We start from the raw sequence: 26,888 nt of genomic DNA, 5'->3' as shown, positions 1-26,888 counted from the left end.
AATCAGCTGGCGGGATGAACAGTGTCTTTAAAAGAAATTGTAAGGTGAACTTCAATTACAAAGTTTGGTTAGCAAGATTGCTAGTGACCGAAGAAGTACAGAGTTGTAACTACATGTCGGCATAGCAAGAAGTGAAATGGAAATAAGACAAGGATTTATGGTCAGATGAGCAAGGGGATTATCAACAGCATCAGTAAATGGTATAATGGGAATAGGTTTAGTTATGAACAGGAAGGCAGCGCGGGGAGTGAGTTACTGCGGACGGTTCAGTGACCGGGTTGTTCTCATCAGAATCGACAGCAAACCAATGCCGACAATGGTTCAGGTATACCTGCCGACGTCGACAGCAGAAGGTGAAGAGATAGAGAAAGTGCATGAGGATATCGAACGGATAAATCATAATGTGAAGGGAGTGTTGTGCGATTGGAATGCGGTTACAGGGGAAGGAGTAGATGAAAGGGTTACGGGAAAGTAGGGGCTTCCCACTAGGAAGGGGAAAGGAGGAAGATTGAGTTCTGCAATAAATTTCACCTAATAACAGTGAATAATGTGTTGAAGAAGCACAAGAGGAGGAGGTATAGTTGGAAAAGGCGGGGTGACACGGGAAGATTTCAGGTAGATTACATCACGGTCAGGCAGGGAATCCGACCGTAAATCCTACCCAGGAGTAGAGGATGAAGTTTAGGAGATTAGTAAGGAAGAATTAATTCGCAAAGAAGTGGGATACAGAAGTACTAAGGAATGACGAGATTCGCTTGAAATTCTCTAGGGCTGTAGAAACAACAATAAAGAATAGTTTAGTAGGCAGCACAGCTGAAGAGGAATGGACATTACTAAAAAGGGTAATCACAGAAGTTTGGAAAAAGACATAGGTGGAAAGAAGGTAACTTCGAAGAAACCTTGGGTAACAGGAGGAGTATTTCATCTGATCGACGAAAGAAGGAAGTACAAAAAATGGAGCGAAGTTCAGGAATACACAAATACAAGTCACTTAGAAATGAAATAAAACGCGCTTCCAGAAATGCTATACGAAATGGCTGCATGAAAAATTTGAAGAAACCGGAAAAGAAATGATTGTCGGCAGGACCGAGTCAGCATACAGGAAAGTCAAAACAGCTATCAGCTAAATCAAAAGCAAGGGGGGGGGGGGGATATTGAGAGTGCAAATTCAGAAGAGAGAGCGGAGTATGTTGAAGGCCTCTGGAAACGGTAGACTTGTCTGATGAAGTGATAGAAGAAGAAATATGAATCGATATAGCAATTGATCCAGTATTAGAATAAGGATTTAAGAGTGCTTTGGTGGTCTTGACATCGAATGAGGCGAAAGGAATAGATAACATTCCCTCGGAATTTCTGAAATCATTGGGGGAAGCGTCATAAAAGGACTGTTCACGTTAGTGTGCAGAATGTATGAGACTGACGATATACCATTTAACTATCGAAAAATCATCTTCCACACAATTCCGAAGGTTACAAAAGTTGACAAGTGTGAGAACTACCGTAGAATCAGCTTAAAAGCTCATGCATCCAAGTTACAGACAAGAATAGTATACAGATGAATGGAAAAGGAAAGTGAGGATGTGTTAGATGGCGATCAGTGGGGCTTTAGGAAACAAAGAGGCAATTATGACATTGCGGCTGATAGTGGAAGCAAGACTGAAGAAAAATCAAGACATGTTCATAGGATTTGTTGACCTGGAAAAAGCGTTCGAGAATGTAGATTGGTATAAGGTGCTCGAAATTCTGAGAAAAATAGGAGTAGGCTATAGGGTAACATGGGTAATATACAATACGTACAAGAGCCAAGAATAAACAATAAGACTGAACACCCAAGAACGAAGTGCTTGGATTAAAAAGGATGTAAGACAGGGATGTAGTCTTTCGCCCCTACTGTTCAATGTGTACATCGAAGAACCAACTGTGGAAATAAAAGAAAGGTTCAAGTGTGAAATTAAAGTTCAAGGTGAAAGGATATTAATGATACGATTCCCTTATGAATTGCTATCCTCTGTGAAACTGAAGAAGCATTACAGGGTCTGCTGAATGGAATGGACAGTCTAATGAGTACAGAATGTGGACTAAGAATAAATCGAAGAAATATGAAAGTAGTGAGAGGTGGCAGAAATGAGAACAGTGAGAAACTTAACATCAGGATTCATGGCCAAGAAGTAACTGAAGTTAAGGAATTCTACTACCTAGGAAGGAAAATAAAGAATGACTGACAGAGAAAGGGGTACATCAAAAGCAGATGAACATTGGCAAAAAGGACATTCGTGACCAATAGAAGTCTACTAGTATCAAAATAGACCTAAATACTGGGAAGACATTCTTGACAATGTACGTTCGGAGAACAGCATTATATGTTAATGAAACATGGACTGTGGGCCAATCGGAAAAGAAGGGAATCGAAGCATCTGAGATGTGGTGCTACACAAAAATGTTGTAGATTAGGTAGACTGATAAGGTAAGGAATGAGGAGGTTCTCTGGAGAATCGGTGAAAAAATGAATATCTGGAAATCACTGAGCAGAAGATGGGATAAGATGGTAGGGCATCTTTTAAGACATTAGGGAGTAAGTTACGTGATACTAGAGAGAAGTGTAGCGGGTAAAAAGTGTTTGGTACATGAAAGGAATACTTGGCGGGCCGCATCGAACTAGTCAAAATACTGATCCACCCCCCCCCCCCCCCCCAAAAAAAAAGGAGACATTGGTATTCGACTGCGACAAAACACCGGCCTTTTCGAGGTTGCGATTTACTTTAATGCGTTATTGTTTTTCGCTTTGGTCGGGATCCCACGAAAGTCATGAGTGTAGGGAATCAATGGATTGTAGAGGACCATACTCAGCGCCATTAGGGATATCAATCGACCCACGCGTCTAGCGTTCGAGAGGGCAGATATACTGATCTCTTAGGCTGGCAGTATTGTTCAGCCAAGTGACATACCTTGAGTCATAAAATAGTATTGTTTGCAGCAAGACACGTATCTACCTGAAACACAAAGGAATGTGACAACTTCACTTGACAGCGAAGAGGGGAACATCTGGTGTTTGGATAGACAGAATTACAATGAGTTAGTCATGCTTGTAGTATCATTGTGAGCAGACTGAGTCCTTTTGGTGCATGCATGTCTCGGAAATTGCATTCAGAACCTCTTTTGCGTGATAGTATCCTCGGAACACGCTGTTCTTTGTCGCTTGTAAGAATACAACTTCGTTTCTGCCTTTCTCTTCTGACGATCCAATATGTGTTAACTGTGTGTCGAGCTGCTGTACCTGATGTCCAGCGGGTGCTGCCACGTGTAAGGATAGCTGCTTGTAATTTTACGGAATATTTTGCAAATTGGAAATTATGTGTAATCGTTTTGGTTTACAGAATCAATTCCTATTTTCAATCTAAATTTTAATTAGAGGTGAACGCGTGATTTCCGATTCCGCAACGGAATTATGACTTTGTGGCACCTCTTGACCGACTAGGCGGTTAGCAAGCAGATCAATAGTTCCTGGGGACTGCTTGGAAAATGATCTGCGCCTTCACCTTGATCTCTAGTAACACGAGGTCGTCTGCGACGCTTATCTTGCTAATCAAAGTACGAATTAGCGTCATAGCTTTCAGTCATGAGTGCAAGTAATATATGCTTCATACATTCAAACATACGCTTTCAGCGCATGTGTTTCCCGCTTCAGTTCCTTGTTCCTCTTTGTCCAACATTGTGACAGTAGCTGTTGGCACATGTAGTATCTGAAGTTGTAGAATTCAACATTTTCAAACTGTTGTTAAAGGACATTAATTTTATAAAGATTAACTGCTTATGGTGTACTTAAGGAGGGGAAATAAAGGTCACTGTTTCTTCTTTCTCTCTCTCTCTCTCTCTCTCTCTCTCTCCTTTTCTCTTTGCTTGAATAAATTGTAACAATATGTGTACGTTTGTTTTGATACCATTGTGAGAGGCCGTGTGTGCCATTTAATTTCAGCTTCATGAGCACACTGTACAACTGGCGGCGATGAGAACTTCTTGTCTTGTGTGCGGAATATTAACAATACGAAAACGTATTAGCAAATGCAGCATTAGTCGACCTTTCTCGAAAGTAGTGATGTCTCAGATATTACAAAAATTAATTTTATAGTTTTCTTAACAACAACTTTACGTTTTTACGAGGTTCAGCGGGATGCAAATTCATCAGCGATAACATTTTTCGTTACACAGGAGGAACAGCTTTATGCTGTTTACGGTTTTTTATTCTTTATCTCGGAATGCTTTTACGTTTTCATACACATATCACGTATATGTAAAACATTTTTCAGTCCAAATATGTTAGTGATTCTGTTTTTCTTTTGCACTGTGTAGTGAAAAATTATTTCTCTTGAAAATTTCTTGTAACGTTAGTTTTTGTTTTTCGTTACGACTGGCATGAATTTCCTTTCGGTATGTCCTACATAGACCTCCCACGGGCCACCGCCTTATCGTAGACACCTTAAGTGCCGGGCGGGAGGGTTTACGTGCTTTGATGAGGTCCAGAGCAGTGCCGACGCAGCTACTGGCAGGCTGATCCAAGCTGGAGTGGTCTCGACTGAGGAGCCAGACGAAAAGCTTTCCACAATATGGGGGAGGGGGGGGGCGGTCTCTATATGCTAGGTCGTCAAACCCTCTAGGGGAGCTAACACCAAAATGAAAACCCGGTCCTCCAGGTTGGGCGTTGAAAGCAGGGTTCATTCCCATGCCTTGTGAGACATTTATTATTGCGAATAACTCAGCAAGGGAGATCGGACTGCCCCTACGAAGACAAGTCGTGCTAGGAAACAGGAATAACGATTTATTTGTTCTTAAATTTGGAACATAGAACGTGCGTATGCTGTTGCAAACAGGAGCGATGAAAAGTGTTGTTGAAGAAGTGCTGTGGTGTGGAATGGGAGTTGTGTAAACAGCAGTGATGAGTGGTGTTGCAGAAGAGATGCTAAGATATGGAATGGGAGTTGTTGCACTGCAGGAAATCATGTGGAAGGGAAGAGGAGGGATCTAAAAACAGGAATTCTCCCTGTACTATTCAGGAAAAGCGAAAGACGAGGGGAGTATGGAGTTGGGTTTATAGTCTCAAAGGATGTGCGTAGATATGTAACTGCTTTCGCCCCACATAATTAAAGAACATGTACTCTGCATATGAAGGGCTAATTTCTCAAAGTGACCTTTGTAAATGAATACGCATGTATGGAAAAATCAGATGAAGATACTGTGGACATCTTCTGTGATTAACTATAGGAGGTTTGTGACAGAATACTCAGATACGAATCCAAAATAGTTCTTGGCGACCATAACGCAAATTGGGGAAAGGAAGAGCCATTCAGAAGTGTGTTTGGTAATGAGAGTTTTCATGATGAGTCTAACGATATTGGTATGAGGGTACCTCAGTTTGGTTCTGAAAACAAGTCGAAGGCAGTAAGTACCTGTTTTCCAAGGAAGAATATCTACAAAGGGACATGGAAAATACCAGGAACAAATAAAGGAAATCAGACAGACCATATATTGATATCAAAGAGGTGGGCATATTATACGGTAAATGAGCGCACGTTCCGAGGATCTAATTTTGATTTGGACTATTACCTAGTAGAAGCCAAAATGAGACAGAAATTTGCACATGTCTGCCAAAGGAAGTAGTACCAGAGTAAAGAAATGGAATATGGAACACCCAAAACATAGGTCTAGTGTTCAGGAGTACCAGAACAGATTGAAACAGGAATTACAAACAAAATATGGTGGAGACGATATAGCCAAAGAATGGAACGCTATTAAAGATGCCATTAGGACAACAGCACATGAAATACTGGGGAAGACAAGGAGGCTTAGGAACTAAGACCGGTATGATGATGAATTTAGACATGCAGTGTAACAGAAAAAGGTAGCAATGCTTAAATGCTTGCAGCTGAACAGTAGATCAAAAGAGAATAGAGACAAGAAGGGTATGTAGGCGGAAAAAATGGAAGCCATGGTGAGGAAGAGAGATGAGATGAAAGAGCTCTATCAAATGAATGAAAGCAGAAAATTCTACAAGAAAATTAAAGAAGGAGCTCAAGAATATAGACCGAAAATAGAAGCTTGTAAGGAAACAGAGGTAAATTTGCTGACAGATAAACAACATGTTCTAGATAGATGGAGACAATGCTTCAAGTGAATTATGGAGGGTAATCCTACCAGGAATGAGCAGATTCAGGGGTATAGATGGTAGTGCATTGTCTAAAAAATTACAAAGCACAATGAATTGATGAAATAATCACAGAACGGTTAAAAATGGGGGAACCGACCTTCATAAACGGATCCACTAACTTATTAATTTATTATGGAATCAGGAAAGAATCCCAGAAGAATTGACCTTAAGTGTAATTCAACCAATACACAAGAAAGAATACAAGACCTGCTGTTCAAATTACCGAGGAATTACCCTGCTGAATGTAACCTATAAGATCGTCTCTAGTATTATCTACAAGAGGTTAGCACCATATGCAGAAGAGAGTCTGAGGTAGTATCAGTGTGGATATCAACCTAATAGGTCAACAACAGAAAAGGTATTTGTGTTGAGGCATATACATGGAAAGGCATATGAGTATAACATTGAGCTTCATAACCACTATGTATACTTCAAGCAGGCCTTTGATAGCCTCGATAGAGCACAAATACAAAAATGATTTGCTGCTGCTTGGTAGACCACCGAAGAATGTCTCACTTATTCAAGCACCATTGGCTGGTTCCAAGGTTGCAGTGTGAGTGGATGGGGAACTGAGCAATTGATTTGCACTAGTAAAGGAGTCAGACAAGAGGGCACACTCTCTACATTCCTTTTCAATCTGACTTCTGATGCAGTCATGCGGAAGCTTCAGATATCTGGTTATATAGGCACAATGTCGACTCAGACATGCGCATATGCAGATGATGTAACGATTATCAATAGAAGAAGGGTATCACCAGAGAGGACAATATGCGAGCTGAAAGAAGCCACACAACCTACAGCGCTTTCTATAAATGAAACAAAGACTAAGTACAAGAATTTCACCAGGACGGAAAATAATGTCTTGGATAGACTATCAGCAGACGGTTTTAATTTTGAACATGTGCAGAGCTTTGACTATTTCGGCTCTAGTATTCACATCACCAGTTCCATGTCAAATGAAATAAAACTGCGCGTCCTAAGTGGTAAGAGATGCTTCCACACGTTTAAGAAATTGTTGACCTCGAGGTTATTAAACAGCAGCTGAAGATGGAATTATGTAAGGTCATGACAGGCCAGTAGTAACCTACAGATGCGAAATACAGACGCTAACGAGTGTTGATGAGCAGCAGCTCATGATATTTCAATGTAGAGTGCAAGATCCATGGGCCAGTTCAGGATAATAATGCTTTCTGGAGATGTAGGACGAATTCTGAGCTGCACCGCCCCATCGTAAGAATTATAAAAAAGTAAAAGGGTAAAATGGCTTGGACATGTCCTCTGGATGGATCCTGGAGGAACAACTAAAAAGATTTTTAATGGAGGTCATGTGGAAGAAGACAGAGAGAAAGGTCACGAAAACGGTGGATAGATGATGTGGAAGTACACTACTGGCCATTAAAATTGCTACAGCAAGAAGAAATGCAGATGATAAACGGGTATTCATTGGACAAATATATTATACTAGAACTTACATGTGATTACATTTTCACGCAGTCTGGGGGCATAGATCCTGAGAAATCAGTACCCAGAACAACTACTTCTGGCCGTAATAACGTCCTTGATACGCCTGGGCATTGAGATGGATGGCGTGTACATGTACAGCTGCCCATGCAGCTTCAACACGATACCACAGTTCATCAAGAGTAGTCACTGGCGTATTGTGACGAGCCAGTTGCTCTGCCACCATTGACCAGACGTTTTCAATTGGTGAGAGATCTTGAGAATGTGCTGGCCAGGGCAGCAGTCGAACATTTTCTGTATCAAGAAAGACCCGTACAGGACCTGCAACATGCGGTCGTACATTATCCTCCTGAAATGTAGGGTTTCGCAGCGATCAAATGAAGGGTAGAGCCACGGCTCGTAACACATCTGAAATGTAACATCCACTGTTCAAAGTGCCGTCAATGCGAACAAGAGGTGACCGACACGTGTAATCTATGGCATCCCATACCATCACGCCAGTATGGGGATGACGAATACACGCTACCAATGTGCGTTCACCGCGATGACGCCAAACACGGATGCGACCATCATGATGCTGTAAACAGAACCTGGATTCATACGAAAAAATGACGTTTTGCCATTCGTACACCCAGGTTCGTCATTGAGTACACCATCGCAGGCGCTCTTGTCTGTGATGCAGCGTCAAGGGTAACCGCAGCCATGGTATCCGAGCTGATAGTCCATGCTGCTGCAAACGTCGTCGAACTGTTCGTGCAGATGGTTGTTGTCTTGCAAACGTCCCCATCTGTTGACTCAGGGATCGAGACGTGGCTGCACGATCCGTTACAGCCATGCGGATAAGATGCCTGTCATCTCGACTGGTAGTGATACGAGGCCGTTGGGATCCAGCACGGCGTTCCGTATTACCCTCCTGAACCCACTGATTCCATATTCTGCTATCAGTCATTGGATCTCGACCACTGCGAGCAGCAATCACGATAGGCTACAATCCGACTTTTATCAAAGTCGGAAACGTGATGGTACGCATTTCTCCTCCTTACTCGAGGTATCGCAACAACGTTTCACCAGGCAACGCCAGTCAACTGCTGTTTGTTTATGCGAAATCGGTTGGAAACGTTCCTCAAGCCAGCACGTTGTAGGTGTCACCACCGGCGCCAACCTTGTGTTAATCCTCTGAAAATCTAATCATTTGCATATTACAGCATCTTCTTCCCGTGGGTTAAATCTCACGTCTGTAGCACGTCATCTTTGTGGTGTAGTAATTTTAATGGCCAGTAGTGTAAATATACAATCTCTCAGAGTCCCTGAATGGCGGAGAACCACGCTGGAGAGGGCAGAATGGAGGAAACTTGTTGATGAGACTAAAACCCCTGGGGGGGTGTAATGCCGTGAGAAGGAGAGAAGAATTTGCTCTATATAACATTATATACTAAAAATATTGATTTCTACTATTTCTTTTGAATTTTTACAAAAATTTACAATTATCACTAACTGGGAATACTGTAAGAAAGTGGGTGACATGACTTGTCTAGATTAGCGACGGCCACTACAGTTAGTCTGCCACAGGTAACGTCTTGGATAATACAGCAGTTCATTACGCAGTGAATGTGGCAACGCAAGGTGGCCTGGTTACCTGGGGCTGGTGGGACGTGAGGCAGGTGCCTGCAGCCATCAGCGACAGGTGTCGCCCCGAGCCGCAGGTTTCCGCCCCAGTAGGCGGCTCGTCTCAGCGCAGCGCAGCCCGCCACTATATCACCCCGCACCCCGCACTGCACTCCACCCGGGCGCGCACCTGCTTCCGCTGCGGCCTGCCGTCAAACGCGCCGCGGCGAACCGCGGACGTGTCGGCGCAGCTGTCGCAGTGGCACGCAGTGTGCAGTGGCTACTGCGTCACCAAATACCCCACCAATTTGCGAGCCCGCGAAATACTACGACTTTACCGCATTGAGCATTCCCACTCTCGCAGTTTGTCAACGCGAAATTATTAAAGGCCATTGTAATCCTTATTTTCATCCACTAAAATTGTAAGACGTGTGTATTTCTACTGTCTATTGTCAAACCACAATTTATGAAAGATGTTTATATTTTATTAAAAGGATTAAGTAGGAATAATTAATATTTCTCATGTTGGAAATAATTGTGGTAGCGGGGAAGGTCTGCACCAAAGTATTGTTGGCAAGAGAGGCCGCAAATTTATATAATTTTGAAAAGGGTGGGAGAGACCGCGTATAAATACATTTTAAGAAAAGAGCGGGAAAGACCGCACATTGATACATTTTGTAATGGTAGCTGGGATTGTCTGCATCAGAAAGCATTTTTGGCAGGAGAGACCGCACATTAGCGTTGGTAGGAGGTAGATGTGAAGCGAGTTGGTAACAGGTCTGAAACGAGAGGTTGAGAGGAGCGGTGTGCCTGCCAGCCACCAGCTATGATTTACAACAGATTATAAACGGATGTACAGAAACGTCAGCTAACTATTATCATAAGAGAAACTAATATTATTCAATTATTTTCTTTGCGAAACTCAAGACTACTGATAGTATGTTTGCGCAATGCTAGTTGTAAGATTATTGTAAAAAGTAAGTCCCATTTGAACGTTTGTAAAATCATTTCATTACCAGCAGTAAATATTTGGAGAAACGTTTTCAGGATATAATTAATTTTTGTCAGCGATGTTGCATTGCTGATTATAATCCATCCCAGAAACCATCAACGTAAAATGTTGCAAAAATTTTATTATTGTCAAGAAAAAGTGTAACTATGAATTACGTAACTTTAGTCAAATTAATTAAAGAACAACGTCAGCTTTGCTATTAAAGAATAACGCCAGCTTTGGTGATAAATACAGCCACTTCTTATGACAGCCCACCAGCAGTTAACAGAATATAGTAAAACAGAGTAAGAATATTCATGTCGCAGTTCGATGCAGCAGTCAGATGGCGATCCAGTTTCAGTAAAAAAGGTAAGGAGCAGTTTTGGGTTATTTCAGATAACGACTGGGGACCACGACGACGACACATTCTATGTCTCGTCGAAATAATCAGAAAATAACTTAATAAGCAGCAGTTAAATTTGTAAACGAAGATTGAGAAAGAGAATAAATTTCGAAGGGAAGATTTCATTTGTTATTAATAAGCAAGAGATAGAAATCCTAAGGAAAGGTTTCATAGGAAATTGTAGAAGCGAAGGTGGCGTAGCAAAAGAGATACAGAGGAGACGGTAAGGTTTCAAAATGCATTTTCATTTTTCCATTTTCGATTCGTTTAATACAATTAAAATGGTGTCAAAGATAGCAGTTTTATCATATTGATACTTATATCTGGAACTGTCGCCTAGCTTCGCAATTTCCAGTGTTTTGGCCTGTTGTTTCTAGCCTAATTTCACGTTGACTTTGTGACATGCCAAATGATCACGCCTCAAACGATGCATCCGTTTTTATTGATGTTGCACTTAGCTGGTTGATTTCGTAGTCTTCTTTGGGATAGACTGCTGCCTCGAGTTTCTCTGTTATGAAGAAATATAAACTTTCGAAAACTTTAGTAGTTCCATGGGTAGCATTAACTATTGAATAAGGAAAGTTCATTTATTTTCTCATCTGTATTTTTAAACACTCAAACAACTGGTTGAAATTAACAAAGAACCTAATCTTTTACAATTCTGGCAACTAAAGCATTTAAATTGTCTTTACAAATACTTTTTACGTAAATAAAACAAAATTTAGTTTATACATTGTCGTAAATAAATTTTCTGAATTTTTGAAGTTATGTTTCTTCAAAACTATGCTACTCATTTCGCAAGAAAGCAGCAGTTCCCGTAGTACGTCGTCTACATGAAAACAGATTTGCAAAAAATAACTTTACATCAAAACATGTGTAATCCTACGAGAGAACGTGAAAGTAGCTAAAAACTTCAGTGCCAAACCCTGCTCTGCCGGCCGGAGTGACTGAGCGGTTCTAGGCGCTACAGTCTGAACCACGTGACCGCTATGGTCGCAGGTTCGAACCCTGCCTCGGTCATGGATGTGTGTGATGTCCTTAGGTTAGTTAGGTTTAAGTAGTTCTAAGTTCTGGCGGACTGATGACCTCAGAAGTTAAGTCCCGCAGTGCTCAGAGCCATTCGAACCATTTTGAGCCAAACCCTGGAGAATGCTCAACCAGCCTGCACCTCCAGACGCAAACAGAAATAAGACAAAAATGCTTTTTCAAATGTGTAAATTAAAAACATGCGGCAAAACGAAAACTTATTTTTTTATTAGTTTCAAAGACGGAGTTTAAGTACCTTTCATGCCTGTATAATAAATACAGACAAAAGTGAAGAAGTTGAGAGCAATATTACGCCAATTGCATAATCAGCGGTTGTTTTAAATAGGATCAGCACTTGTTTTAAATAGCCTGAGGCACCTAAAATCAGTACCCATCTAAAGACCGAAATAATGAAGAGACTGGGTAGGGTACGACAGTCTTAAAGTATTTGAAATTTTTGGTAGCGTCTTTGGGAAACCAGTTGGTTTTAGTGACTGAAGTCAGCTGCCTGTTCTACGCATAGACAACTTCAGCTGATGGTGCTGTCTGAAGGTGGCTTAAGCCTAGTCTGGAACCGGCCCTTTTAATAAAATAACCATCGCGACCAAGACTGTGTTTTCACTGACTTCAAAGTATTTGAGAAATTCAAATGTTCGCAGACTAGTTTCAGAATACAAACAGATACAGATTTTGAAAGACGAAAACAGTCACGATGGAAATCAGATATATACATTAGCTGAAGTTACTTGAGAATTTAGTGACGTACCTGTTTAAATTAAACAACAAGATCTGCGTTCTAGGAGATGAAGATTATTAAACATTAATGAAAGGAACAGTTATTTAGGATATAATAATCCAAACAGCGGAAGATACTACAGAATAGACTAAAGAAAAACAAAACATCCGTTGGAAAAATGCGTGTATACAGAAGAGCTAAGAGTTTGATACAAGATTTATAGAAACATAATCGAGAAACATTCAAATAGATACAATAATTAGGAATATATTGGAAGGGATGTCAGAAGACAGAATAAAAATATGTGAGAGAAACAACTGAAAAGAGACTCTGAAAAACACAAAATTGAAACTTATATTCGGTAGTTAGCACAATATCAGTTAAGAAGACAGGTAATATAGCTAATAACAACAAAATGAAAATTGTTCAAGAGCTTCAAGACTTTAAATGTTTGTGCGGTCCACGAGTTAAGTCAGAAAGACATAGTCAGTAATGAGAACAATAGGCAAGAAAGAAAGTATATAAGAATAAATATAATACTAAAGAAACTTGCTAAATTATACTCAGATCTCCAAAACTAACTATGCTACAATACGTTTACTTCATAAGAAAGTTGGTAGACAAGACATAAGCAACTATATACCAGTCCACCAACTTCTCGTAAAATGTAAGATATTCACCATGTTGCCATCAATATAGAAAATAAATTGTGTTTTAATCAAGTGAAGTAAAAATGTTTGTACTGGAAGTGGGTACAATACAGTGCATCATTTGTAACTTGTGAATAAAGAATGTGATCGAACGACGAATATGAATTACTACATAGATGGGATCTACAGATTTTGGGAAAGCATTTTCAACGAAAATCAATACTGACATGCCATTGATTCAACTTATGGTGATATATTGAAGAATATTGCGACAATTCTACAACTCCTACTAGGCTTCATCAAGAGGAAAACTTAAGATATTAGGAACGAATCTGGCAATGAAATCCCTACAGGAATTTTTCAATTGATTAGACTAGGAAACTTAAGAAGCAATTATCACGTATTGCTTCATAAGTTCACAAATTTAAACAAGTGCCTTCTGTTTTGCACAGTACATTCAACTATGTTATAAATTTTGGCTTAGCAGCATTAGGAGCGGGGTGTGGAATCAAAATGCTAGCAGGGTCACCAAAACTAACATTTGGATCAGGGAGCAATGCATAGAAGATTGCACAATTAGACTTAAATGGTGAAGAACGCAAGTAACTAAATAGTCAATAGCTGTAGTACGCTCATTGCTCGTTGCAAGAAATACGAATACATCGAGTGAAGTGAGTAGATGGCTCTAGAAGATATGAACGAGCCACAATGCTTGCAAATAACTGAAGAGAGTAATGCATGTAAAAGCCTACATGAGGCGTTTTTCAGGAGGTAGGTGGCATAAGGCTAAAGAAGAAGAAGAAGAAGAAGAAGAAAAAGTAGATGGTGATGATGATATAGAAAAAAGTAACAGTAAATTTTTTCCGAAGTTGCGTGTCTTTAATTTTTTTCTTTACTGTTTCCTCTTCCCTGGGCAGCGGCACTATGCCGCTCATCAACGGAGAGAATTTATAAAAAATACTGACATAGTTTCTATAAAACTTACAAATACATATACATGTTTTTAAACTTATTGAAAAAGGTGGCTGCACATTAAGGACTTTAAGTATTATATTATCACCTTTAAAATACATTCAGGTGACGACAGTCCTTAAAAAAGTGTAGCACTTCTCTTTACTGAAGAAAGAGAAAGTGAACAGCAGGTGTATCGGGGCAAAGAATGTGATGTGGAAGGCTTGGGGAAGAAGACCCTGAGGCAACAGTTTGGAGAGAGAGGAACGAAAGGAAATGGAGTGTGTGTGTGTAAGGTTGGTGGGAGTAGTTGGTACAAACGCAGCAAATACATGAGTCAGTCAGGTATGAGCCGACACGTTAGTTGGTGTCAAGTGTGCAGGAAGTATAGGATATTTGAAAGAGTTCAGTGTGGTAGAGAAGAAAGTGGAAATTACATAGAAGAAGGGGAGGCGGTATTCATGACTGATGAGGATTTGAGAAGAGTGGTAAAAATCTTTTGGAGCCTTAATCAAGGTGACGTCGCCAAAGGAGAGTGTTGGTCGGATGCAGGATTTGTAGGGAGTGTGTATTTCTTTATCGTATTTTGTAGAAGGAATAATTATGTACGACGAAAACCATCGTGGTGGATGCGTAGCGGTGGTTTACTGCAGCAAGTGCGATAGATTGCCTGGCCGGATCTGTGGTGCTGGTCGCCCTGGGGAGATGGCCAAGTCGTGGCTGTGTGGCGAGGGAGCGAGGGGGCCAGCGGGCCAGCGGGCCGACCGCGACAAGTTCTCGCCATTAGCTCGATCGGTCGCCCAGGGCCCGTCACGCCAGGCAGCCTACCTTCCCAGGCGCTGCGCTCTCCGCTACAGCTGATACGTCGACCACGTTTCCAGGGCTCTAATGTTCGTGCAACAGTTTGTTCCAACGCTAGAGCTCTCGCTATATCATCTGTCTCTCAGCTTACGTGATAAACCTCAGATTTGTTTCTACTGTTTATTTTGTCTGTCCATTTCACAACTTCCACATCTCAGGACCCTCTAAGCATCTCTCCTCTCTCTCCGCCACAGTGTCAACATCTCCGCATCGTGCAGGACAATGTACCATAAAAAACTACAAATATTTTCTTGTTTATTTAATGGACCACAGAAAATAAACGTCCTTCTGTAAAGTAGTTCATTTGGAATACTTTCGGTTTTGTTTTTTGATTACATTACGTGTTACTGGCAGCTTTGTATCTTATGTACCTGAAGTTATCAGCTTGCTCCACTAGCTCGTCACGAATTTCACATTTATTCCCCGTGACTACTTTGTAAAACTCGTAGCCTTAGTCTTCCTCACAGGTATCTTCATTCCATTTTTTCACATCTGGTGTTCAGATTTGTTTACATTTTTTTAAATGCCTTCTCATTTTCACCCAGTAATATTATGTCATTAGAAAATCTTATACATTTTGTTATCCCCCCTCCTACTGTGTCCCATCATATTTTGGTTAAAAGCAGTTTCTATTGAAAATATCTAAGTAGGTATTACACAGAGTAGATTAAACGTTTCCCAACCTCCACTTCTGTGATCTTATTTACTGTTCTTATTCCCTATTGTTTGTGTGATGTACAAATTGCTTATTAACCTCCTTTTCCTCCAGTTAATTCCGAACTTCGTTAAGACATCTAAAGATTTAATCCACTGAACTGTATGAAACACAATTTGCAGCTGAACAAAAACTCAGGTACTTCCGTCCCTTTTTCTAGCTGTCTTCCCGAATAGCTCATAAGTCTAATTACATTACATCTCTTACACCTGTTTCTCTTATGGCGCAAATATATTTTTAGTCCAATTCTTTCTCTCAACTGTTGGCTTAAATCATCCATTCATTATTATTCATAGAATTTTTGACGAATGAGATGTCAAACTTACTGTCTTATCGTCTATATATTTTGTGGTATTTGTTATCTTCGGTGTAGGTTCCCATCACTATTTCACTGAAATAATCTGGCCACTCACCACTCTCATGAATATTATTGCAGAGACTCAGTATTTCAGCCTTTCATTGGCTTAAACCGTTGATGATTTTAATCAGAATCCCATCTCCACCAGTTACTTTACCACATTTCATGTCCTTAAGTGCTATATGAAGTTCTGTTATAATGACATGTCTCCATCGAATAATTATTTTCCATTGTCCCTATCTACACATCTGGACGACCTCCTAACTAACATGATTCTCCTACCTCGTCCATTACAAACTGATGATCTGTAAGATCCTTCAGTATCATGCTACATTTAGTGACATTCACGAACTTGAGCTATGAGCTACGTGTAAGGAGATACAGGGATAAGTGGAGCAGCACAAATCCTCACTAGCTTATGTAGACAGCGAGACAGATTTGCAATAAAGACTTTAACAGTGGACGTTAAGAGAAAGGTAAGATACATAACAGAATATATCGCTCTTAAGCTTATGACAGCGGACGTCCTCACTGAAACTTCGTTTTAGAAAAACATACCGCGCAATGACCACTCTGGTAAAATAAGAGAAATCTGGCTGCTTTTGTGAAACAATAGCTGTCCCTATGGTTTTTCATGATCGTTTTAAATCATCTACGTTACTGTGGAACGTGGCGATGCTCGTACATACTGCTTATGTGTCATAAATGCCTGAAGAAAAACGTCTGTTTTCTGAATCATGTTACGAACACACACGTAGGAACTCTTCCTAGCGGTTTATGTCTTTCCGAGGAAAGAACGCTGTAAATACAAAATAATCTGTTTAGAACAAAGGATAAGGTAATAACGTCTCCTCGAAAGCTTGGATACCATCCATAATGAGCATCGTAATAATACCATGGGCGAAGACACAAGTTCACTGATACAGGAAAGCAACGAAACATTCTCATCACCTGTTAAATGTGATTTTTATGTTAAAAACCAAATAAGATCAATCTAGGGTGTTAAACCACAATCGGCAAAGATAACAGCGCTTTCCGTTTGATATGTTGCCGAAGAATTCATCTTTCTTCTGACAGAAATCCGCCCTCGCTAAGCAACCTGATGTCGAACTCAACAAAACGTGCAGACCCATCACAGACTGTCTGAAACCAGCTCCGTAAGATGAGACCTACGATGTTTGGAATCCCTTCACTTGAGTGAAGAATAAAGTAAAAAGTACTGTCTAACCTGCATAGATGTCGTGAAGGTCATACAGCCGAACACATGTGGTCTTGCTCTAATTACCCATTCTGTTGTGGATTGGCAGGAGAGCCAACCCAGGAATACTAGAGGAAGCCGAAAGGCACGCGTTTTAGCTCACGCAGGCTGGCGTGAGGTCTGGAACAGGACAGGGAAATTAGACTTTAGAAAAACGGACGTAGCTGGTGGAACACTTAACTTTAATCCATTAATGGTGAACGTCGGTGTGACGGTACATGCATCACAAGATCAATAGCAACTGATAATGGCGCCTTGCTAGGTCGTAGCAAATGACGTAGCTGAAGGCTATGCTAACTATCGTCTCGGTAAATGAGAGCGTATTTTGTCAGTGAACCATCGCTAGCAAAGTCGGTTGTACAATTGGGGCAAGTGCTAGGAAGTCTCTCTAGACCTGCCGTGTGGCGGCGCTCGGTCTGCAATCACTGATAGTGGCGACACGCGGGTCCGACGTATACTAACGGACCGCGGCCGATTTAAAGGCTACCACCTAGCAAGTGTGGTGTCTGGCGGGGACACCACACTTTCTTGCGACGCATCTCGTAACATAGCTGGCGTCTCCCTTCCTGGGATAAATTATAAACAAGGGTCTCCATTTTGTGCACATTTATATGTCTTTTTTCTGTTGCTTGCTGAAACTAGTACGCCATTTTTCTTTTCATTCATAATCTGACACACCTGACAAGAATAAAAAGAAGAAGCACAATAAAATAATAAAATTCTTCACTATCTTTATTCGATTTTTACTACTTCCTCTCACAGTTTCATAATCAGGGCTTAGAATATAATGCAAGGAGCTTCACTGAGATGTGAACAACCCCAGAAACGAGTATCTGCGAATTTTTCTCATTTCTTATGTATATGACTTTTGTATGTGGTGTCATATTCGAAGAAAATGTCCAGATTGGTAGATAAGGGGTCGCGCGGTTCCAGACTGTAGCGCCTAGAACCGCTCGACCACTCCGGCCGGCAGTCGTCTTGTATCCTCCTACAGTCAATCATGACACCATCCAGTACACCACAGAAACATGGGCGAACAGCCGCAGATTGTTGCCCGCCATATCATTTATGTATATAGAGAATAATATCTGTTGTGTCACACTTTCCTGGGACACACTTGACACTGCCCTTGTCTCTGATGAACACGTTGTCGAGGGAATCTTGGAGCCACTCATATATATGGGTGTCTATCCTGTAAGCTCGTACCTTCGTGACTGTTAAGGTACAATGTCAATTGCTTTCCGGAAATCGAGGAATATGGAGTCTACCTGTGTCCCTCCATCTACAGTTCGCAGTGCATCATGACAGAAAATGGAAAGTGGGTCCACTCGAGCGAGGCTTTCTAAAACCGTGCCGAATCGTGGATATAAGTTCCTCAAGAAAATTTATTGTATTCGAAATCAGAATATGTTCAAGAATCATGTAGCAATTCTGTGTTAAGGATATTTTCCTGTAATTTTGTAGGTGTGTTCTTATACCATAATTACATGCAGGGGTTCTTAAAGAATAGAATTCACAGGTACGAAACAGCTTCGATAATGGTGGGCGTACAGAGTTAGCAGTAAAGAAATAAAAAGTTGAAAGGTCGCGCCTTATGCCGAAGTTTTACTGCGTGAATAGTGAAAACGTACCGAGTGATAAACGTTTTCCCTTCCTTCATTTTGTGGAGGTCGAAGACGACAAACGTTTCTAAAGGTTTGAAAGTATATTAAGTTCATCAAAAGTCGCGAAGTGCTCTCATTTTCAAATATTGCACGAATAAGTCTGCGAAATATCCGTGGCGCGAGTTACACTGCGTCAAGACAGTTTCTAACTTTAATACTGGATGGTTATAATTAAAGTGCAGCCACTCACAGAGGTCCGGAGTGGGCTGTAACTATCATATAGCACCTCAGTTTCATAGATATTCTAATGCGTTAAGGGGTGCGTTAATGCGGAAACGATTTACGCTGGAACAAAAAATTGGTTCCAATTTTGGCCACCAAGTGTAATTCTGGGGCTGTGAATGCAAGAAATACGTATATAAATGTTTTAGTATGTAATGGATTAGCAAACGGATCTGGTCGGAAAACGTGAAAAAAGTGAGGCAGGCATAATGTTGGTATTATTAACCCCTGTTTACACAATTTGTTCAATATGGGCACCAGAAACATCGACAAGATGCTACACAGCGCCAGATTTGCACCTAGTGGCCAAATTTGGAACTTTTTTTGAACATAAATCTGTTCCACATTAATGCATCAGAATATCTACGAAGTTACACTGCCATACGATAATTGAAGATCGCAGTGGACTTCTGTGAGTAACTGTGCCTTAATTATAACAAATGTTCAAATGTATTTGAAGTCCTATGGGACCAAATTGCTGAGGTCATCGGTCCCTAGTCTTACACACTACGTAAACTTACTTATGCGAAGAAAAACACATACATGTATGCCCGAGGGAGGACTAGAACCTCCGGCGGGAGGGGCAGCGCGGTCCGTGACATGGCGCTTCAAACCGCTCGGCCACTCCGCGCGGCCCTATTATAACAACCTGTATTAAAACTTTAATGCTAGAATATACCTCTAAATGAGTAAATTTTACACTGTTTTAAATTTTTGTCTTCTATCGATAACTACACCGGGTCAGTCAGCTGTCCCTCCCTCTGTGCTAATGCAACCCGCAATGCCTTCACATACGATGCACAATATTTTCATATGCTCTCGATCGCTATGTGCAAACTGTTAATCTTACTTAATAAAATGAACGGAACCTTTTCGTACGAAATTTAATGTACTTAAGTTTTGTAGCGGGATGCGTTTCACTAGAGATTATAGTTATCGAGCCGGCCGAAGTGGCCGAGCGGTTCTAGGCGCTTCAGTCCGGAACCGCGCGACCGCTACGGTCGCAGGTTCGAAAACCGCTTCGGGCATGGATGTGTGTAATGTCCTTAGGTTAGTTAGGTTCAAGTAGTTCTAAGTTCTAGGGGACTGATGACCTCAGAAGTTAGGTCCCATAGTGCTCGAGCCATTTGAACCATTTTTATAGTTGTCGAATTATTCACGAGAAACATACAAAAGTGATCTTCAAAAGTGTTTTCTTGAATAACTGAAAACCGTGACTTTCAGCGAAAATGTATCCCAAAACTACAATAAGTTTCCTGCAAAATGGTATAATTCATTTTTTCTGTAGAACAGGTAGTTTTCAGTAGCAAGCGAGGGATTGTGAAAGTCTTGCACACGGAATTTGAAGGCGTTGCAGGCTAAATAAAGCCCAGCGGTACGGGCACCAACATCATCCTCTATGATAGTCTGTAGGCCGTTAGAGGGCAACCTGCTACTGGCACTGGGTGACTGAGTGACCATATAAGCCGGTTAGTAGTAATGATACTTTCACCCGTGGCAATATTCGCTGTTAATAATGATAAACACTATATTAATGAGGACGGGTATGACGATAGAGTAAATGTCTGCTGAGTCAGCTTGACAGGATTACTGTGTGTGTGTGTGTGTGTGTGTGTGTGTGTGTGTGTGTGTGTGTCTGTGTGTGTGTGTGTGTGTGTGTGTGTAACGCTGAGAACAATTATTAATCCCGTCCATTTGGTGAGGTCAGAAGGAGAGTGATTAATGAGAAGTAGAAGCGGGCAGCGCAAACTGAATTAGTAGCGGCGCTGGAGACTGGAGTCTGGAGTCTGGAGCGAAGCCGCCACCCTTGGCGGCGACGGCAAAGTTAGCTGACAGCCGCAAGTTCTGTCGTGGGCTGTCTGCAGAAGCTGCCTGCACTGGGGGCTGTGCTTGCTGGCTGCCACGTACTCGTTTTATCGCCAAGAGTTTTCGTACAGAGGGCCACGCCACACCATCAACCCAGTCAGAAGACGCAGCTGTTTAATTAAATTCTTGCGTTCCTCAAAGACTGCAGCAGCTTAAGATTCTGTTTCTTATTCAAACACCACAGTACCAAAAAAAAAAAAAAAAAAGTAGAATCGTCAAATTAAAATAGGTTGTATGTAAGGAGTAGGCATAGGTGGTTGATGATTGCAGATGACATGCTCCTTGCAGCAACGAATGACAAAGAGTTTCTGAAAACACTGACCAACCCTAAAGCTAAGGAAAACAGGTATAGAATAAAAATGAAAAGAAGGAAATAATAGTTATGGAAGTAGGAGGAAATATGGACCTGGAGAGCATGTAAAAGTTGGGCAGATAGAGTGATAAATGCAGAGGAACTGAGAAGATTTGGATAACAGCGACAATTACTTAATTCAGAAAGACAAGGAAAGTGTACAGGACGTATTCAGACAGAAAGTAGTAGGTTTCACATCCTGGGTGATTCGGTGGGAGGCAGCAGCATTAAGAAGCAACAACAGACTGACAGAAAAGAAAGGGCAGGAGGAAATATGGACCTGGAGAACATGTAAAAGTGATAGAGTGATAAATGCAGAGGAACTGAGAACATTGCGATAACAGCGACAATTACAGAATTCAGAAAGACAAGGAAAGTGTATAGGACACATTCAGACAGAAGCTAGTAGGTTTCACATCTTGGGTGATTCGGTGGAGGCAACATAGCAGCATAAAGAAGCAAACAATGGAGCGGAAGAAAAGAAAACGCAAAGGACCTGCTAAATATGATGAGACGCAAATGCTAGAACAGGAAAAACAGTTATTAATTGTAAGATTCGGGTCGAACATATCAACACTTAGTTCATGGAATGGGTACTAACATTTCACAAGAAATGTCTATGACAGACACCTAAGTTGTAGAGGTAGATCTATTTTAGGCTTTGTCGCAGACACTTAAATACACAGAAAATCCAGAGCATTACAACGCAACATCCTATTTGAACGCATGGTCCTGAATGGACAATCTGTAGTAATAGATCGCCTCATAGCACCGTGGCATTCCTGTTTCAGTTCTGGAAAATATTTCGTACCTGAATTCTTTAGCCTAATGTAGTACACTGCGGATGGTTTCGCGGGAAAGAGTACGCTGAAGATGTGATTGCAGAACCAACTGGCGCTTGCGACAGATCAGGCAGCCTTCATAAAGATATTGTACCACCTGAAAAGGAACTTCACAATCATAAAGATAATGGAAAGTCTTTTAAAACAGTGTCGTTTTTCTTTTTTCTGTTTACTCTCTGGATCGACGTAGTCGATTTCAGCACATTAAAGACTTTTTGAGCCATGTGAACAAGATTTTCGATAATCTAATTTTGAATCGACTACTAGTAGCAATAGATTTCTCTTCTAGTAGCATGAAAAGCTGATTTCAGATGTGAAAAACATTGTCTCTCTTTCTCAGTTCTCCAACCTAACAGGACTTCGAAGATGGTTTCGTAAAAGACAATGAGAAATCTTCTGAAAGAGTACAGATTTTTTCTTCTTTCATTAAAAAAGCAGTGAATGCTGACACACAAAAATACAGTCTTCCGCAAGCGTCTTCACGCTATGCTTCTTGAACCTTTGCCTGGGACCACATGAAGTTTTGCTTTAGTCGATGATCTGTCAATTGCAACCCAAGCATAAAGAGAATTGGGAAAGTCCATCGACATGATTTTAGTCTATATAAAATGTTGGATGTCATCTGACGCAAGTCTGCACCATACAGCACGATCATAGTCAGCGCCTAGATCCAATTACGGAGAGTTCTTGATGTTGGGATTCTGACCTTCGAACTAATTGTGACGAAATAAAATGTACTCGTAGTTGTGGAAGAGTTATCTCCGGAAAGATACAGATTTTCTATAAACCAAACAAAATAATATACCAACAAAACACATGTTGCCATAATTGTGGTTTTGGTGAACTTTTCACCAGAAATCAGGCTATTGCTGGCCCATAATCAGGTTGTTGCAGGTACGGACAAAACGAAATTCCACCAAAGTAAGCAATAAGGAATTTACGAAAAATCAAAAAGTAAAAAACTCCTAAATTGGTTCATAAATAGAAATAAACATTTCTTAACAGCAGAACATTTTGAAACCAGTCTCTATAAACTCCAAATGTCGATTTATTTCTATTGTTAGACTGTTTCGGTTGTACAATCATCCGCTGAAAATGTAATATCCACAGTGTGGAGTTAGAACCAGTGGTTTAATACTTCGTGGATATCAGTCAATTATGAGAAGACTTCTTAGAAAAAAATGACATACCATCTGTCATCTGGGGTATTTCAAGATCAGACAACAGCACTGTCGGTGAACAACTTCGGGGTGCTGTTGATATTATGGTATAAATCGTTTCAATATATGGAGACTAATACTACTCCCAATACGTTTATGATCGTATCGTATTTGAGTCTGTGTGATGGTCAGACATTGGTATTTTAGTCTCCTCATGAGAAATATTTTTTAAAATGGGGAACTTAATATTTGCGCTCTCTATACTCCCAATATGGCAACGGCCTTGCCGCAGTGGATACAGCGGTTCCCGTCAGATCACCGAAGTTAAGCGCTGTCGGTCGTGGCCAGCACTTGGATGGGTGACCATCCGGGCTGCCATGCGCTGTTGCCATTTTTCGGGGTGCACTCAGCCTCGTGATGCCAATTGAGGAGCTACTCGACCGAATAGTAGCGGCTCCGGTCAAAGAAAACCATCATAACGACCGGAAGAGCGGTGTGCTGACCACACGCCCCTCCTATCCGCATCTTCAGCTTAGGATGACACGGCGGTCGGATGGTTCCGATGGGCCACTTGTGGCCTGAAGACGGAGTGGTATACTCCCAATGGTGCGGTGGTGCTCGACTCGAATATAGGTGATTCAAATTTAGGTGGTGGAAGGCAATTCTACCACCAATCTTTGACTGGTAAACGGAGGAGAGGTGGTGGCGTTAAGTCGCTGATCATCATATTTTTCTCCTACGTGTTGGATTAAGTTCTGACCGCTCAGCAGTGATGGAATGTGGGCATGTTAAAACGTTTAAGGTGAGCCATCAGTTGGATGCATACGTTAATCCTCGCGGGACCCCTTGGTGCTATTGGAAAGGAGGAGTCAGGGTTTCCCTCAAAATATCACACAACGCAAACACTACGCTATCCACACACTCATTACAGCCACCAACACTCGACATGCTCTCATACAACGCCTGAAAGAGATCACTGTGCGAGGATGAAGAAAACTATTTCAGATACAATGGCTGAACATACTGCTTAGGACAGTGGTCCCCAACCTGGATTTAATTACCCCCCCCCCCCCCAGGGAGGGGGGGCAGTAAAATATGTACGTTTATGAGGGATAAAAACAAAATGGGTCCGATGAAGATGTAGCGACCACTTCTTTAAATTAAAAAGATATCACTGTTATCATTATTACGGTAGGCTTTAATGTATGATACATCATCATCAACGATTTGACATACACGGCCGGATAAAACCCTTCTATAGTGTTTCCAAGCAATGTGATCTTCAGTGGTACGAATCGCTCCTGCTACTGCATGTTTCTTAAAAACAGGTACTTATCATCCATTAGCTTGTCCTCTCAGTCTCTTCTTATTTATTGGAATCCAGAAAGGAACTTCCTTTGGTCACCTACCACCCATCTTCCTGGCTACTGTCCAGTCCACCTACAACTTTTTTCCATCACTATCACAGCTTCGTCTTACATTCTAGTCTGTTTCCTGAATCATATACTTGCATTCCTGTCTCTCCCAGTAATTAGCAACGTATATCTCTCCATTGAACCAAGTGCTAACACATGCAGAACTAGCACTCCTGAAAGAAAGGAGATTCGCAGGAGAGCTTCTGTTAAGTTTGGATGGTAGGAGAGGAGGTACTGGCAGAAGTAAAGCTGTGAGGACGGGGCATGAGTCGTGCTTGGGTAGCTCAGTTGGTAGAGCACTTGCCCGCAAAAGGGAAAGGTCCCGACTTCGAGTCTCGGTCCGGCACACAGTTTTAATGTGCCAGGAAGTTTCGTATCAGCGCATACTCCACTGCAGAGTGAAAATCTCACTCAGGTTTTAAATTGTAACACATTTCCAGGTGCAGATGTGACCAGAAACTGTTGGTTATGAAATGCAGATTTAAACTGAAGAAACTGCAAAAAGGTGGGAATTTAAGGAGATGGGACCTGGATAAACTGAGTAAACCAAAGGTTGTACAGAGTTTCAGGGAGAGCATAAGGCAACAATTGACAGGAATGGGGGGAAAGAAATACAGTATAAGAAGAAGGAGTAGCTTTGAGGAATGAAATAGTGAAGGCAGCAGGGGATCAAGTAGGTAAAAAGACGAGGGCTAGTAGAAATCCTTGGGTAACAGAAGAAATATTGAATTTAATTGATGAAAGGAGAAAATATAAAAATGCAGTAAATGAAACAGGCAAAAAGGAATAGAAACGTCTAAAAAATGAGATCGACAGGAAGTGCAAAATGGCTAAGCAGGGATGGGTAGAGGACAAATGTAAGGATGTAGAGGCTTATCTCACTAGGGATAGGATAGATACTGCCAACAGGAAAATTAAAGAGACCTTTGGAGAAAAGAGAACCACTTGTATGAATATCAAGAGCTCAGATGGAAACCCAGTTCTAAGGAAATAAGGGAAAGCAGAAAGGTGGAAGGAGTATATAGAGGATCTATACAAGAGCGATGTACTTGAGAACAATGTTATGAAAATGGGAGGAATGATATTGCGTGAAGAGTTTGAAACAGAATTGAAAGACCTAAGTCGAAACAAGGCCTTGGGAGCGCCAGTCCTGACAAAACTATTCCATCTGATGAGCAAGATGTATGAGACAGGCGAAATACCCTCAACCTTCAAGAAGAATATAATAATTCCAGTCCAAAAGAAAGCAGGTGTTGACAGATGTGAAAATTACCCAACTATCAGTTTAGTAAGCCACAGCTGCAAAATACTAACACGAATTCTTTACAGACGAATGGAAAAACTGGTAGAAGCCGACCGCGGGGAAGGTCAGTTTGGATTCCGTATAAATGTTGGAACACGAGAGGGAATACTGACCCTTCGACTTATCTTAGGAAATAGATTAAGGAAAGACAAACCTACTTTTGTAGCATTTGTAGACTTAGAGAAACCTTTTGACAATGTTGACTGGAATACTCCCTTTCAAATTCTGAATGTGGCAGGGGTAAAATACAGAGAGCAAAAGGCTATTTACAATTTGTTCAGAAACCAGATGGCAGTCATAAGAGTCGATGGACGTGAAAGAGAAGCAGTGGTTGGGAAGGGAGGGAGAAAGGGTTGTTGACTCTCCCCGATGTTATTCAATCTGTATATTGAGCAAGCAGTAAAGGAAACAATAGAAAAAATCAGAGTAGGTATTGAAATCCATGGAGAAGAAATAAAAACATCGAGGTTCGCCGATGACATTGTAATTCTGTCAGAGACAGCAAAGGACCTGGAAGAACAGCTGAACAGAATGGACAGGCTCTTGAAAACAGGATATAAGATGAACATAAACAAAAGCAAAACGAGGCTAATGGAATGTAGTCGAATTAAGTCGAGTGATGCTGAGGGAATTAGATTAGGAAATGAGACACTTAAATTAGTAAAGGAGTTTTGCTATTTGGGGAGGAAAATAACTGCTGGTAATCGAAGTAGAGAGGATATAAAATGTAGACTGGCAATGGCAAGGAAAAAGAAAAATTTGTTAACATCGAGTATAGATTTCAGTGTCAGGAAGTCGTTTCTGAAAGTATTTGTATGTAGTGTAGCTATGTATGGAAGTGAAACATGGA

At 41.1% G+C, this 26,888-nt stretch overlaps 1 pseudogene; it reads left to right on the top strand.

Annotated features, from left to right (window-relative positions):
* Positions 1 to 23,593: 23,593 nt before the first annotated feature.
* Positions 23,594 to 23,711, top strand: LOC124724797 (annotated as a pseudogene).
* Positions 23,712 to 26,888: the final 3,177 nt, after the last annotated feature.

Source organism: Schistocerca piceifrons, chromosome 1, assembly GCF_021461385.2.
Source record: "Schistocerca piceifrons isolate TAMUIC-IGC-003096 chromosome 1, iqSchPice1.1, whole genome shotgun sequence".
In the NCBI taxonomy this organism is placed as follows: domain Eukaryota; kingdom Metazoa; phylum Arthropoda; class Insecta; order Orthoptera; family Acrididae; genus Schistocerca; species Schistocerca piceifrons.
This window is presented reverse-complemented; position numbering and strand designations above follow the sequence as displayed.